Source organism: Nycticebus coucang, chromosome 9, assembly GCF_027406575.1.
Source record: "Nycticebus coucang isolate mNycCou1 chromosome 9, mNycCou1.pri, whole genome shotgun sequence".
NCBI lineage: Eukaryota > Metazoa > Chordata > Mammalia > Primates > Lorisidae > Nycticebus > Nycticebus coucang.
The window spans coordinates 135,609,222-135,626,709 of record NC_069788.1 but is presented as its reverse complement, the minus strand read 5'-3'; the positions used below and the strand labels follow the sequence as shown (position 1 = coordinate 135,626,709).

The 17,488-nt window shown below is 41.4% G+C and overlaps 1 pseudogene across 1 annotated transcript; it reads left to right on the top strand.

Annotated features, from left to right (window-relative positions):
- Positions 1–2,391: 2,391 nt before the first annotated feature.
- LOC128594607 (ezrin-like) lies at positions 2,392–4,897 on the top strand (annotated as a pseudogene). The gene is made up of 2 exons (XR_008382606.1): positions 2,392–2,781; positions 3,075–4,897. The product of XR_008382606.1 is annotated as an ezrin-like (transcript).
- The last annotated feature ends 12,591 nt before the right edge of the window (positions 4,898–17,488 follow it).

Below are 17,488 nucleotides of genomic sequence, written 5' to 3'. Positions count from 1 at the left end.
TATCAGCTACTTTGTGGGGCTTCTATAAAGACTAAGGCTGTTAATGGTTTGAATCATGTAACAAGACCTGGCACAGAGTGGGCACTCAGGGCAGGCTGGCTGTCATCATCAACAATATTGTACAGGTGAGGAGGGTAAGGTGAAAAGAGGTGACATCACTGATTAATTTCACTTGGCTACATCAGTGGGGAGCCAGACCATTGAGGAGCCCTGGTCTGACAGAGTCTTAATGACAAGCCTGTCACTCCTGGAAATTCCAACACTATCTTTCCACCACATAGGGCTCTGCCTCTGAGGGCCAGAGTCCTTTCCCAAGGTCAAAGGAACTTCCTGTGATGGTGAGGATGTTTTCCATTTGTCCTGCCCAGTAGGGTACCTACAGGGAGATACTGAGCACTTGAAATACGGCACATTCCACAGAAAAACCAGATTTTTAATTCTGCTTTGCCTTGCTCTCTGCTTGGCTGCTTAGAGTTTGTTGAGACCACAGCACTCCCCTCCACCTCAGGGCCTTTCCATCAGTTTTTCCATCTGCCCATAACACACTTTCCAATTTCACTATCCCCACACAAGTCCCAAGTCTTGGGTCCAAATTTTCTGTCCATGAAGAGGGCCTCCTCTATCCTGTTTGGAAACTTCGGGTAACAGTGTTGGGCTGGGCCAGTGACACAGTGCCCATATCAGCTGCCCACACTCCCAGGAGGTTCCCCAGGGCGTCCCACGCATAATGCACAAACGTGAGAATAATGGAATTGTGAGAAGAGCAATGTAATTGTTTGGCATTGCAGCACAGAGTGAGCCCTGTACTGTATTTTGGAGAAGGGTAAGGTTTGCGTGGACCAGATACTGTCATCATATCCCCCATCTGGATCCCTCCTCCCACAGAAAGGAAGGCTTTGAGTTTTAGGGGTAGAATATCAAAGTCTGCTTTCTTGTGGAAAGATGCCCATGGCTGCCATCATTGTAATGCACTTCCCAGGATCATCTTCAGAACATAAAAGTGCTTCCTCAGGGGACAAGAAAATCAACTCCTAGGCCCATGCATGAGAAAAATTCACCTCCGGACACACAACAGATAACATCCTGCACATCAATCAGGAGAAGGTGCAGTGAAAATTCAACTATGACTTCACTGAAGTGTAACGATTCAGCATCCCATATTTAAGACAAAATTTTACAATAGCCACACCATAGTGTTGAGATACTTCAAGTGTGAAAATTGAAAATTAATAAGTCAAGCACTAGTGCTGCAACTACAGATGTAAAGATATTTTGAGAGCTTAGACTAGAGTGTGGTTCAATGTTAATGGAAAGAACATCTTGATCAAACATTTAGACATTTAGCAGCTTGTTAAACATCAGCTAAAATGGATCTCCTCCTGAGGCAGTGTTGCCAGACTTAAAAAGTTTATAGATATGATGCAGAACAGATCTGAATTAACAGAATACAAAAGAGTGTGTACCAATGTTCTCATGTGCCTTCTCAGTTTCCTTTTTAAAATAGCATTTCATGTAAGGGTGCTTCATCTGTTACAATAACTGAGCCTGTATCAACATATAATTGTGAACCCAAGTGCAGAATTTTCCTTATAGCTTACCCTGTGTTACACAGTCTATGAATTTGGATGATTTCATGTCATTCATAAATATGACAAAATAGTGTCTCACCCTAAGCATCACCTGGGCTGCTCCTGTCAGTCCCTGATACCTCTGGCAATCAGTAATCTTTGCCCTTTCTCTCTTCCTAAAGGTTAGATGGGTAAAGTCATACCAGGGGAGGCTACTTAAGATGACTTGTTTCACTGAGAAATATACAGTTAAGGTTTTAAAAAACAACTTCTAGCAGCTAAATATTTCAATTGTTTTGATCACTCAATACACTGTTGGATCAGTGTATCAAAGACTATTGGGACATGAACCTTGTGAAGGACATCATGCTTGCTTCCAGGTTGAGCAATTATAAAGTTCCTAATCTTTTTGCACAGTTTTCTTTGGTGTCTAATTTTTCAGGTTAGTTGGGTAAGTTCTTAGGAGTAAGATCTCTTGCTTGTATGGTAAGACTATGTGTTTGTAAGAATTTATGCAATTCAGCAGTGAAACCATCTGAAACATGTGTGGGAGGTGTTAAAAGTTGTCAATTTCTGATTTCATTTCTGAAATATAGATTCAGATTATCTATTTCCGTAGGTGAGTTGTGGTAATCAAAATTAGAAAATGGCAGACAGCGGGGAGCGCACTGTGGATAATAAAGGATTTCCTACCTGGCTGAAACTCGATAAGAAGGTGTCTGCCCAGGATCTCAGGAAGGAAAATCCCTTCCAGTTTAAGTTTCAGGCCAAGTTTTACCCTGAAGAAGTGACTGAGGAGCTTATCCAGGACATCACCCAGAAACTCTTTTTCCTCCAAGTGAAGGAGGGAATCCTCAGTGATGAGATTTACTGCCCCCCTGAGACCGCAGTGCTTCTGGGGTCCTATGCCGTGCAGGCCAAATTTGGGGATTATAACAAAGAGGTGCACAAAGCCGGGTACCTCAACTCCCAGCGGCTGATCCCTCAAAGAGTTATGGACCAGCACAAACTTACCAGGGACCAGTGGGAGGACCGGATCCAGGTGTGGCACGTGGAGCACCGTGGGATGCTCAAAGACAGTGCTATGTTGGAGTATCTCAAGATTGCTCAGGACCTGGAAATGTATGGTATCAACTATTTCGAGATCAAAAATAAGAAAGGAACAGACCTCTGGCTTGGAGTTGATCCCCTTGGACTAAACATTTAGGAGAGGGCGGCGCCTGTGGCTCAGTGAGTAGGGCGCCGGCCCCATATACCGAGGATGGTGGGTTCAAACCCGGCCCCGGCCAAACTGCAACCAAAAAAATAGCCGGGCGTTGTGGCGGGCGCCTGTAGTCCCAGCTACTTGGGAGGCTGAGGCAAGAGAATCGCTTAAGCCCAGGAGTTGGAGGTTGCTGTGAGCTGTGTGATGCCACGGCACTCTACCGAGGGCCATAAAGTGAGACTCTGTCTCTACAAAAAAAAAAATAATAATAAAAAAATAAATAAATAAACATTTAGGAGAAGGATGATAAGTTGACCCCAAAAATTGGCTTCCCTTGGAGTGAAATCAGAAACATCTCTTTCAATGACAAAAACTTTGTCATTAAACCCATCCACAAAAAGGCACCTGACTTTGCGTTCTGTGCCCCGCGCCTGAGGATCAACAAGCGCATCCTGCAGCTGTGCGTGCGGAACCACCAGCTCTACATGCGCCGGCGGAAGCCCGACACCATCGATGTGCAGCAGATTAAGGCCCAGGCCTGCAAGGAGAAGCACCAGAAGCAGCTGGAGCTGCAACAGTTGGAAACTGAGAAGAAAAGGAGAGAAACTGTTGAGAGAGAGAAAGGACAGAAGATGCGTGAGAATGAGGAGCTCATGCTCAGGCTGTAGGACTACGAGGAGAAAACCAGAAAGGCAGAGAGAGAACTCTCTGAGCAGATTCAGAGAGCCTTGCAGCTGGAGGAAGAGAGGAAGCGGGCGCAGGAGGAGGCCGAGCGCCTGGATGCTGACCGCATAGCCACACTGCGGACCAAGGAGGAGCTGGAGAAACAGGCAGTGGATCAGATAAAGAGCCAGGAGCAGCTGGCTGCGGAGCTTGCAGAGTACGCTGCCAAGATGGCCCTCCTGGAGGAGGCCAGGCGGCGCAAGGAAGATGAGGTGGAAGAGTGGCAGCACAGGGCCAAAGAAGCCCAGGAGGACCTGGGGAAGGCCAAGGAGGAGCTGCACTGGCCATGACCGCGCCTCCACCCCCCCACCCCTCCTGTACGAGCCGGTCACCTACCACATGCCCGAGGGCCTGCAGGAGGAGGGCACAGAGCCCATGAGCTACAGCGGGGAGCTGCTGTCCAGCGAGGGCATCCTGGACGACTATAACGAGGAGAAGCGCATCACCGAGGCCGAGAAGAACGAGCGTGTGCAGCGGCAGCTGCTAAGCAACGAGCTGTCCCAGGCCAGAGATGAGAACAAGAGGACCCACGACGACATTATCCACAACTAGAACATGAGGCAGGGCCGGGACGAGTACAAGACGCTGAGGCAGATCCGGCAGGGCAACACCAAGCAGCGGATCGATGAGTTTGAGGCCACGTAATGGCCGGGACTGGGCAGAGGGGCACCCCGAGGGCCCTGCCAGCCTTGTTGTGCCTGTATCTTTAGCACTCCAAATCTAGGCACCCCCTTTCGCACCCTGGTCCCTTTACAAAGAGAGTGTTTATCCTGGCGGAGATATTCTGGGCTGGGAACCAGTGGAATCCTCTCTGGTCTATTTTTTCCGATTGTATTATAGTGCCAACCAGGCCTGATTTTTATGATTGCTGTTGAATCACCTCCCATGTTGTGCTTGGCGTAGGACTGAGTGAATTAAGGCAGGCCACCTGTAAGTGTGAGCAGCAAGCTCCACACTGGCATGTGTGACATGAGATTTGGTACCATTAAAGAAACCACATCGTGGCTTAAATCTGTGCCATACTTTTTCTGTATTTGAAATGAGCTCAAATCAACCTGTTTTTTGATTTCTGTGAAGGATCCATCTTTGTATATTCCATGTTTTGAGGGTTGAAAATTAAGATTGCGGCTGAAGCACTCGCACGTGTACGATTATTTCTTCCCTCCTGTCAGTCCGTGCAGCTGGTGGCAGGGCCGTGGCTCACTCGGCATGGGCACTGTGGGAGGGCACGCTTGGATCAACTTTTTAAGATATTTTTTTTCCTTTTTGGTTTTCTGCTTATCAGTTAGAAGGACACATTGTTGGACTTACATGCCTAATTAATGATAAGCTGTAGAATGTAGTATTTATAAGTGACAATATGGGTTTGTAACATTAGTTTTAAAAAGGGAAAGTTTTGTTCTGTATATTTTGTTACCTTTTACAGAATAATAAAGGAATTACATATTACAAAACATGAAAAAAATTAGAAAATGGCAATAGTGACAACTCTCATAACAGTGTATGATGGCATCTCTTCTATGAGCAGAGTCACTGCTCCTCCAACTCTGTGACCCTCCTGCTCAGGAGACCTTGACTCTCATAAGCCTAGTCTCTGCCTTCCACTTTACACACCGGGGCTGGTTGAGAGGGTAACTTACCTTTAATATAGGGATAAGAGACAAACTTGATACTTGGAATATTTCAAATCAAAATCTGACTGTCAGAGCTTCCCCATTTTGTCACATTGTTAGAGGAAATCATGTAACTGCTCAGCTCACTCTTCCATCTCATCTCCTCCCCTCTCTCCACTGGACTCCTTTTGCCTCAACCACATCTGGTTTATTCCTGCCTCAGAGACTCTGCACATGCTGTTCCCTGCCCTGAAGTGCTTTTCCATGTACACACTCACAGTGTCTCCCAGAGACTTCATTGATTTGGGAAGTGGGGTAGAAGGTAGGTATCCTCCAAAGGAATAAGGTGGCTTGTGTAGTTTTGGTTGTTGGCAAAAAAAAAAAAAAAAAAATTATTTAATGACATGATCTCTAGCAGGAGGCCCCGGTATCTTAGCCACTGATTTCTATACTCTCAGCAAAGGCACTAAGTCAGTTTGGGCAGGATTTAAAAACAAATACACTATAAATTTAAGTAATTTTTTCATACTTATGGTTCAAAAATCAAAAATCTCCAAAAATGTAAGAATGAAGTAAAAGTATTTGACATGATTTTTACCTCCATTTATTTTGGTCTCACTCCAACTTTCTTAATTAATTTTTTAATTCTTCTTGAAGTTTGTTTGTATTTTCTATACTTGAGATAGATCACTGATATATTCCTGTTCCCTCCCTAATTCACAAAAGTATGGGTAGTACACCATGTATGCTGATGGTGTATATCCTTAAGCCCTGCATTCAGAGACCTTTCTAGACACCTTCACCACTGTTTTACTATTTAGATTTGAAATACAGCTGACAGTTTTACCAACACCAATTAATGAACGTTAAGCTCTAAAGTGAGTGTTGTGTGGTGTCAAGTATTTTTTTTAATTTTACTTCATATACTACATCTTGGAGGTTTCTTAAACATTTAATAAATAACTTTCATGACCATTCTAGACTATATGATATATTGCTGTTTCTAATGTTTATTGATAATAATGCTTTAAGTTTATAAATCTAAAAATGTGGCTGGAAAACCAAGAAGCATAAATGCTATGGCAAATAAAATGATTGTATAGAAAACACATGAGATAAAAATAAGAAACACAACATTTTAATACAATAAAACAAATAAAACTTTGGTAATAAATATTAAAGACTAGTCACAATGAGTGTGAGAGTCTGATCTTCCTGGGGAATCAGTGAGGGCTCCTGGGTTATCACAGCCTGAGAGCTGGAGCCTGAAACAGAAACAGATTCATGTCAGGAGTGAGGAAGGTGGATGGAGGGATCACCTCAAAGTCTGCTTTGAAATCCCCATGAACAGGAGCAAAGTGAGGAGGAGGAAGAGGAATATGTGAAACCAGGCCATGATGTGGTATGACAAGGACACTCTGGCCTACACCTGGTGCTGGCCTCTGTGATGGCCCTTTATCCCGCCTCAGCTCCGGAGTTTATAAATCAGAGTTTATTTCTGGGTGGTGCTTCAATTCAGTCTGAGCCCTTTCCCACCCACAGTCATCCAGTCTGTGTCCCCAGCCTCAGGAGCAGCTCCAGTGTCAGGAGGCTATGGTGGGTTGAGCTCCAAGTGTTTCCCTTTCTGGCAGAAAGCAGCTGCTGTGACCTGTACCTCAGGTCAGTGAGCAGGGACCCAGGATCCCCTGAATTTGAACTTGCTTCTGGCCTTGCTCACCCTGAGCATCTTACAGCACCCTGGTGACACCCTCAGGAGAAGGCTAGTGGTGGGCAGTGCTGTGCAGACTGAGGGGTCACCTTTACCTTCCAGTAAGTGAATGGTATTTCATCTACTTAACGTTTCTACCTTATTTGCCTCATCAAACCAGCTTCATTGTTTTTCTACCCATTGCTAATTCTTATTAATATTTTTATTCTGCAATTGTGTTAAAGAGGGACAGAGGGAGGGGGGCGGGGCCTTGGTGTGTGTCACACTTTATGGGGGCAAGACATGATTGCAAGAGGGACTTTACCTAACAATTGCAATCAGAGTAACCTGGCTTATTGTACCCTCAATGAATCCCCAACAATAAAAAAAAAAAAAGAGTTTCTGATATATCCAAAATAATATCTTTTACCTATCCCTGAGTCCATACTGTGAAGTTTTGCTTCATTTATCAAAAATTTTAGTCCTCTCATATCTATTTCTTTTTACTTATACTACATTTCTGAAATATTCTCATTTTGGATTTGTTGACAGTGTCTGTTACTGCTCGTCATAGTAATTTTGTGATTTCCTCTTATAGACATCTGTCCACATAATTCCAGTATCCACATCATCTCAATGTTGGTGTCTACTGATGGTCTTTTCTCATTCAAGTTGTAATTTTTCCGGACACTGGTATGACGTGTGATGATTTTTCTTATTCCTTGGGCATGTTGCATATTGTATTATGAGACTCTGATTCTCACTCTGTCTCCCTTTGATCACAGGGGCTCCTGTGAAGTGCAGCTCAGGGCTGGGGTGTTCAGTTTCTCCCTGCAGAGGGGGCCCTGACTCTCAGTGCTGTGTGCTGACTCCTTCCTGGGAGCGTGGGCAGTGATCCATCCTGACTCCTTGTCTCCAAGTATAGGAGACCCCTAAACCTCCCACCCCAGATCTCCTTGTCACCAATTTCCAACTAGTGCCATGCTTAAACATTTCTACCAACAAATATATGAAAATATGCTCAACACTGTCCATCATCATGGAAATGCAAATCAAAAGCACAACAGGTGTCACCTCACCCAGTAAGAATAGCTATTATTAAAAAGACAAGTAATGTGAAATTCCGGCAAGGATGTGGAAGAAACAAACCCTTATACACAGTGTTTTGGAACGTGAACTAGCAGAGCCTCTATGGAGGTTTCTTCAGAAAGCTGCACGTGACCCAGAAATCCCACTACTGCACATTTACGCAAACGAAAAGAAATGGGAACCTGGTGAGACATCTGCACTATTCATAATCACCATGGAATAGGACAACCTAAGTGTTCATCTCCAAATGAGTGCATGGAGACAGTGTGGTTTAGCGCAGGGCAGAGTTCTATGGTGCCCATGGAGGGAGCATTAAGCCAGGCTGCCAGATGGATATCCTCTTATCTATCCTGAGTCCTGGCTGTTGCAATGTTTGATTGCCAAACTATCCTGGGGCCTGGACTTAATTTGTCAGGTCTTTGGGCCACTCAGGCTGCAGTATTGCTCAGTTCCTGGAGCTAGGCCAGCTTAGAGCCAGTGGAATTTGGGTGTATGTGACCCACTGAGACATCAGCCTCAGTGGCCAAGCCAGTGACCACGTCACTGCTTCTGCTAATCTGGAAGTGCAGCTCAGAGTCTTCTTCCACTTGGGGAAAGGGAAGAGTTCAGAGGACTTCATTTTGCAACTTGAGTACCACCTCAGCCACAGTAAAATAAAGTATCAAGAAGTGAGGAAGACCTTGCCTTTCAACCACATGGATGTGTGGCATTTTTGTTAAGGGATGAAAAAGAGATTCAAAAGGATAAACTAGAATCCTGGTGAGAATCCACTATCCCAATCTGATAACACTGTAATTGGGGTGCATGAGATGTGGAGTCAAATAGTCCTTGGGAGGGGAGTATTAGAACCCTAATGTTTGGACTGTGTTTGTCTCATAATCACCACAAAATAAAAGTGTAGAAAATGCTTGTGGCATAGAAACCCTTTTTTGTACTTAAGTTACTCAGATTAACATGCACTTATAATTAAATTATAAACCTTTTTCCGAGTCATTACTGTCACTGTTTACATAGAACAATGCCAATGATGTATGAGACACAAGGAATAAATAAGGATCTATGTGTGAAGAAAAAAATAAAATATGACTCTTGAAGCCTAAATATAAGGCTTGAAACTATGAAGCTAATGAAGAAATGATTGAGGAAAGCCTGAGGATATTGGAGTTCTTGAGAAATGCCCTCAAACACAGGCAACCACAGCAGAATTGGACAATGAGATTACATCAAGTTACACGGATTCTGCACAAGCACAAGAAACAATCAACAAAGGGGAGTGACAAGAGAGTGGGATAAAATAGTTGCAAACTATTCGTGTGACAAGAGATTAATAATTAGCATATAAGGAACTCCAAAACTTGAAAGGGAAAATAGTTCGATTAAAAAACAGGCATAGGGAGCAAGATGGCAAATCAGGAACACCTTTCGGCTGAGCTCTCCTAGATCAACTGAGAAACGGGACTTAGTCAGGCTGTATTTGGTAAGGAAATTTTGCCTGGAGCTGTGGTTCACAGGGTGCTGTGAGGTGGCATGGTGCTGGTTGCTGTGTATGAGCTACTGGCTGGAGCCATGCATGGAAGCTGTCACCAGGAGTCACCCAAGGTCTGGATCTCGAGGAAGCCATGTTGCAGGTTTTCATTCTCAGGGGAAGTGCATTGAGTGGATTGCCTAGAAGAGTGGGTGCACCTGAATAGTATACAACAGCCAGATTTTAGGGCTGATTGGAGTGGATTTGCTACGAGTTTGGCAGTGGTAGAGACAGCCATTCTGGGAAGGTCCTGGCAGCAAGGGGTTGGCCTTTTTGGAAAGGTCATGAGAAGGTTGTGAGGGTGGGCCTCCTACTGGGACATAGCCATTTTAGTTCTGTCTACTAAGATCAGACTTCCAGTTGTGACAGGCTCAGGGAGTCCCACATCCCACAGGAACTGTTATATGGGGACACAATGAGACCTGCTTCTGAAGGAGTCTGGACAGATCTGAGTTCCCAACCCAGCAGAACCTGAAAGCTGAGGAAATAATCAGGCGATCACCATGGACATTAAGTTGGGGATCAGATCTATGCCTGGGATCTAGAGAGAGGTTATCAGCTCTGTTGTCTGTCCCCTAAAACTACAGTTCCACCTTATATCCTGGCAATATATTGGAACACACCTGTATTCTGACTAAAGTTGGACCCTCCCAACAAAGTAAAAAATAAGAAATAAAAAAAGTAATTATATATATACACACACACAAATATATATACATAAAAACATATATACACAATTAGTATATATATATAAAACTAGTATTATGTTTTATGTATATATATAATTAGTTTTTATTTTTTTCTTTTTCTTGTTGTTATTAGTATTTTTTCTCTTTTTTCTTCGTTTTTTTGTTCCTTCATTTATTTGTTCCTGAGGTTGCTTATTTTTGGTTTTTAGAGCTTTTCATTATGTTGCATTGCTGCTTTTGTTTCTTGCTCATTTTTATGGTTGGTTCTTTTCTTAACTTATATTTTTACTTTCATTAAGAGCAAGGGCTTGGCTCAGTGCCCATCACACAATGGTTACAGTGTCAGCCACATACACCAAGGGTGGTGGGTTCAAACCAGGCTGGGGCCAGCTAAACAACTGCAACAACAACAAAAGAAAAAAATAGCCAGACACTGTGGCATGTGCCTGTAATCCCAGATACTTGGAAGGCTGAGGCAAGATAATCACTTAAGCTCAGGAGTTGGAGGTTGCTGTGAGCTGTGAAGCCATGGCACTCTACCGAGGGTGACATAGTGAGACAGTCAAGAAAAAAAAAAAAAATCAAGGGCTCTTGTACTTTTTGGTTACAGTATTTTAAACTCATTTATTCTCTCTCCCTATTGCACTCCTGCAAATTATCTCTTTCGATAGACACTCTTCTACCTTACTCTTCTCTCCCACATTAATCACCTTTGCAACAGCTAAGATATCCTCTCTCTCTTTCTTCTCTTTCTCTTTTCTTTCTTTACTCCACTTCCCTCTCTCTCCACCATTAGATACAACAGTATTTTTAATTTCCTTTATCTATTCTTATCTTATTATTATATCTTTTCTTAATGCTGAGAGCTGGGGGGACACAGCTGTAGTCTGGCAGGTAGTCACAGCAGTGATCTGGCTAAAGCGGGCTAAGAGACATTTCTACATCTGGACCTAGGAAGATAGTATTGGCAAGACCAAACTGAAGAATATTTCTATTTTGTTTTTGTTCTTACTTAATATTCCTTGGTGCTTTTTGCTTTTTGCTTTTTTCCTTCCTTTCCTAGTTTTGGCAGAGGAAGAGACTAGCCCTGCTGAGGCTGATTAACACTGCCTGATTTTAAGTAACCTTCCTAGTCAAGCCCCCTCAAAACCCTTCTATTAAAAATGTGTAGTTAGCACCATGCTGATCAATACCATTTCTTCCATCACATTCAGCCTCTCTTCCTGACATCCTTCTTTCCTATTCTCCAAGTTTATTTTTTCTGTTACTTCCCTTCCTTTTTTTATTTGTCCATTCTTTTTCTCTTTCCTTATTTGTTACTCTTTTGTTATTTTCCCCCTATTTATTCTAGTCTGCTCCTTATCTTTATCCCCACTTTGGCCTCACACCAACAGGTCTCTTCATCACATAAACACTGAGACTAGGTAATTGGAAGCAAAGGAGAAACTGAGAAGAAATGACATGCACAAAGAGGTGAACAAGAAGAAAGTACACATGCAGAGGAATAAACAGAAAAATTCAGATGCAATGAAAAGCCAAAATAGAGCATCTCCTCCAAGGAACTATGAAGGAGCTTTGACAGAAGATTCATCCTATAAATAATTAATAGATATGACAGAAAGGGAATTCTGGATGTGCATTATTAAGACAAGAAAGAGAATGGATGAGAAAATAGAAAGAACCAAAGTCAGATGAGAGATGTAAAGAATATAGAATAGATATGGATGAGCTTAAGGAGAAGGAGACAATCAGGGAATATAAAGATGTAGGAGAAAGTGTTACTAATAGATTAGACAATGAAGAAGAAAAAACATTAAAGTTAGAGTATAAAGTCTTTGAGTTAACACAGGTAGTTACAGAACCAAAAAAGAAGAGAAAGAAAGCAAAGCAGGTACTTAGAGAAGTATGAGACTCCATGAGGCATTCAAACATATGGATAATAGGAATCTCTGAAAGGGGAAGAAGATTGTCCCAAAGGTATGGAAGCCCTACTGGAGACCATCATAAATGAAAACCTCCTAATTCTATTAAAGATATTGACACACTCCTTTGAGAATGATATCAAATATTGGGTCTCCTCAGCTCTAACAGAGCCTCTCCAAGACACATTATAATGACCCTGTCCAAAGTCAAGATGAAGGATAAAATTCTTCAAGCAGCTAGGAGTAAGTGTAAAATAATGTACAGGTGCAGAGCCATTAGGATGACAGCATATGTTTCAACTGAAGTTTTCCAAGCCAGAAGAAGGTGGTGATTTACCTTCAACATCCTTAAACAAAATAATTGTTAGCCCAGAATCATGGATTCTTCTAAATTTAGCTTCAAAACTTATGGAGAAATCAAATCTTTTGCAGATATACAAAGCACTAAGTAAATTCACCAAAATCAGACCAGCTCTACAGAAAGTACTAAGACCTATTTTTAACACTGAATACCACAATGGACCACCACCAAAATAAAAACCTAGAAGCCAAAAGCCAGAGCTTAGCTTCCACAAGGGTGCCAAGGATAAAGCTACACAACAGACTATCTCATAATAAGATGAATAAAATCCCCCCATACTTATAGATACTCTCAATAAATGTCAATGTATTGAATTACTCACTGAAAAGGCATAGTCTGGATGACTGGGTAAAAAAAGACAAGCCATCCATATGCCAGGAGATACATCTAGCCCTGAAGGACAAATCAAGGTTCATGGCAAAGGATGAAATACAGTGTATCAAGCAAATGAAAATCAGAAGAAAGGAGGGATTGCAATATATGCTCAGATACAATCAGATTCAAAGCAACTTTAGTTAAGAAAGACAAAGATGGTAACTTCATACTTGATAACAGAACAATGCAACAAGAAGACTTCTAAATTTTAAACATTTATGCACCTAACTTAAATGCACCCAAATTTACAAAACAGACTTTGAGAGGTTTGAGCAATATGATATCCAAAAACATCATAATAGTTGGGGACTTCAACACCCATCTCTATGAACTAAACAGAACCTCTAAAAAGAAACTGAACAAGGATACAAAGGACTTAAACGTAACCTTAGAAAAAATGGGATAAATAGACAGATGCAGAACACACCATTTCAATGCAAAAGAACATACTTTTTTATCGATAGCTCATGGCACATACTCCAAAATAGATCACATCCTAATATATAAATCAAACTACAAAAAAACTAAAGGAATAGAAATTATAGCATGTTGCTTCCCAGACCACAAGGCTATAAAGGTTTAGCTCAACCCCCAAAAAGAAAAAAAAAAATCACCTCACACAAAGTTTTGGAAGTTAAACAACCTTATGCTGAATGATAGTTGGATTCAGGAAGACATAAAAGAGGCATTTGTTAATTTCCTCAAACATAACAACAATGAAGACAAAAGTTACCAAAACATGTGGGATACAGCATAAGAAGTCCTGAGAGGAATATTTATTGCTCCATATGCCTACATTCAAAAAACAGGAAGTGAACACATCAGCATACTCACAAACCATCTGATGGAATTTGAAAAAGAAGAACAATCTAACCCTAAACCCAGCAGAATAAAAGAAATGGCCAAAATTAAATGAGACTAAAAATATTGAAAACAAAAGAACATTCAGAAAATAATCTTAAAAAGTTTTCTTTTTCTTTCTTTCTTTTTTTTTTTTAAGTAAATGAAATATAGGGTGGTGCCTGTGGCTCAAAGGAGTAGGGTGCCGGCCCCATATACTGGAGGTGGCAGGTTCAAACCCGGCCCCAGCCCAAAACTGCAAACAACAGCAACAACAAAAAGTAAATGAAATATATACATCTTTAGCCAGACTAACTAGAAACAGAAAAAGAAAAACTCTAGTAACCTAAATGAAAATCAATGGAGAGGAAATGACAACAGATGTCACAGAGATATAAGAGATTATCTCTGAATACTACAAGAAACTCTATGCCCAGAAATTTCACAATGTGGAAGAAATGGATGAATACGTGGACTCTCAACTTCTTCTTAGACTTAGTCAAGAAGAAATAGATCTCCTGAACAGGTCAACTTCAAGTATTGAAATGAAATAAAAAATAAAAAATCTCCCAACAAAACAAATGTCCTGGTCCAGATGGCTTCACACCATACCTTTCTACCATACCTCCAAAGAAAACTTTATATCCATACAACAGAAAATATTCCAAAAATTTGAGAAGAAAGGAATCTTCCCCAACACATTCTATGAAGAAAACACCACCCTGATACCCAAACCAGGAAAAGACCCAACCAAAAGGAGAACTACAGACCAATTTCTGTAATGAATGTAGATGCAAAAATTCTCAATAAAACCTTAGCCAATAGATTACAGTTTATCACTTAAAAATTCATGCATCAGGGCAGTGCCTATGGCTCAGTCGGTAAGGTGCCAGCCCCATATACAGAGGGTGGCGGGTTCAAACCCGGCCCTGGCCAAACTGCAACCAAAAAATAGCTGGGCGTTGTGGCGGGTACCTGTAGTCCCAGCTACTCGGGAGGCTGAGGCAAGAGAATCGCCTTAAGCCCAGGAGTTGGAGGTTGCTGTGAGCTGTGTGAAGCCACGGCACTCTACCGAGGGCCATAAAGTGAGACTCTGTCTCTACAAAAAAAAAAAAAAAATTCATGCATCAAACAGCCCTGATAATGGGAGAAGATATTTGCAGATTATGTCTCCAACAAACGTTTAATAACCAGAATCCAAAGAGAACTCAAACGCATTAGCAAGAATAGAACAAGGGATCCCATCGCAGGCTGGGAAGGGATTTGAAGAGAAACTTCTCTGAAGAAGACAGACACGCGGCCTTCAGACATATGAAAAAATGCTCATCATCTTTAATCATCAGAGAAATGCAAATCAAAACTACTTTGAGATATCATCTAACTCCAGTGAGACTAGCCTATACCACAAAATCCCAAGACCAGAGATGTTGGCACGGATGTGGAGAAAAGGGAACACTTTTGCACTGCTGGTGGGAATGCAAATTAATACATTCCTTTTGGAAAGAGTTATGGAGAACACTTAGAGATCTAAAAATAGATCTGCCATTCAATCTTGTAATTCCTCTACTGGGCATATACCCAGAAGACCAAAAATCACATCATAACAAAGATATTTGTACCACAATGTTTATTGCAGCTCAATTCATAATTGCTAAGCCATAGAAAAAGCCCAAGTACCCATCGATCCACAAATGGATTAATAAATTGTGGTATATGTACACCATGGAATATTATGCAGCCTTAAAGAAAGATGGAGACTTTACCTCTTTCATGTTTACATGGATGGAGTTGGAACATATTCTTCTTAGTAAAGTATCTCAAGAATGGAAGAAAAAGTACCCAATGTACTCAGCCCTACCATGAAATTAATTTAGGGTTTTCACATGAAAGCTATAACCCAGTTACAACCTAAGAATACGGGGAAGGGGGAAAGGGAGGGGAGAGGGGGGGAGGTGGGTAGAGAGAAAGTGATGGTGGGATTACAGCAGCAGTGCATTTTACATGGGTACATTTGAAACTTGGTAAATGTGGACTGTAAGTGTCTTGGCACAGTAACTGAGAGAATGCCAGGAAGGCTATGTTAACTAGTGTAATGAAAGAGTGTCAAACGGTCTGTGAATCTAGTGAATGATGCCCCATGATCATATCAATGTACACAGCTATGATTTAATTAAAAAAAAAAAAATTGGCAGTGCCTGTGGCTCAAAGGAGTAGGACACTGGCCCAATATGCTGGAGGTGGCATGTTCAAAACCAGCCCCGGTCAAAAAAAAAACTGCAAAAATAAATAAATAAATAAATAAAATAAAATAAAAATTCATGCATCACGATCAAGTAGGTTTCAAACCAGGGATGCAAGGCTGGTTTAACATACACAAGTCCATAAACATAATCCACCATATATCGATAGAAGCAAAATCAAAGATCATATGATCCTCTCAAGAGATGCAGAAAAAGCATTTCATAAAATTCAACATCCTGGCTCAGCACCTGTAGCTCAGGGTTAGGGCTTTGGCCATATACAGTGGGGCCAGTGGGTTCGAACCTGGCCCAGGACTGATGAAAAACCGAAAATAGCCAGGCATTGTGGCAGGCACCTGTAATCCCAGCTACTTGGGAGGCTGAGGCAAGAGAATTAGTTGAGCCCAAGAGTTGGAGGTTACTGTGAGCTATGACACCCTAGCACTCTACTGAGGATGGCATAGTGAGACTCTGTCTCAACAACAAAAACAACAAAATTCAACATACTTTTCTAATTATAACTCTGAAGAATATAGTCATGGATGACACATTTATTAAATGGATTGAAGCTATCTATGACAGACCGACAGCTAATATTATACTGAATGGAGTAAAACCGAAAGCTTTTCCACTCAGAACTGAAACAAGACAAGGTTGTTCTCTGTCACCACTCCTATTCAACATACTGCTGGAAGTTCTAGCCAACACGATCAGGCAAGAGAAGGAAATAAAGGGCATCCAAATGGGGGCAGAAGAGGTCAAACTCTTCCTCTTTGCCAAAGATATGATCTTATATTTAGAGAACCCCAAAGTATCAACCACAAAGCTCCTGGATGTGATCATAAAATAAGTAATGTCTCAGAATATAAAATCAATGTCCACAAATCAGTAGCTTTGTATATGTCAATAACAGTCAAGATGAAAAGTTAATCAAGGACACAATTACCTTCTCAGTAACTGAAAGAAAATGATATAGCTAGGACTATACCTAATAAAAGAGGTGATGGAACTCTATAAAGAAAAATGTGAAACTCTTAGAATAGAAATAGCAGAAGATATTAACAAATGGAAGAACATACCATGCTCATGGCTGGAAAGAATCAACATTGTTAAAAATACACATACACAAGTCCATAAGCATAATCCAAATTGATAGAAGCAAAACCAAAGACCATATGATCCTCTCAAGAGATGCACAAAAAGTGTGCAATAAAATTTAGCATCCTGGCTTGGCACCTGGATGGGCAAGTGGTTAGGGCACTGGCCACATACACTGGAAGCCCAGTGGGTTCGAACCCAGCCCAGGATGATGAAAATAAGAAAATGGCCAGGCATTGTGTCATTCTTTACTTCCCAAAGCAATCTACAGATTTAATGTAATCGTCATTAAAATACCAACATCATACTTTCAAGATTTGAAAAATATTATTCTTCATTTTGTATGGAACCGAAAAAATCCTTGTATAGCTAGGAAATTCTTACTAATAAAAACAAGGCTGGGGACATTAGCCTACCAGAGGTTAAGCTGTTCTACAGGCAATGGTGATCAAAACAGCATGGTGGTGACACAAAAAATAGAGACATACACATCTGGAACCAAATAGAAAACCAAGAGATGAAACTAATATCTTATAGCCACCTGATCTTTGATA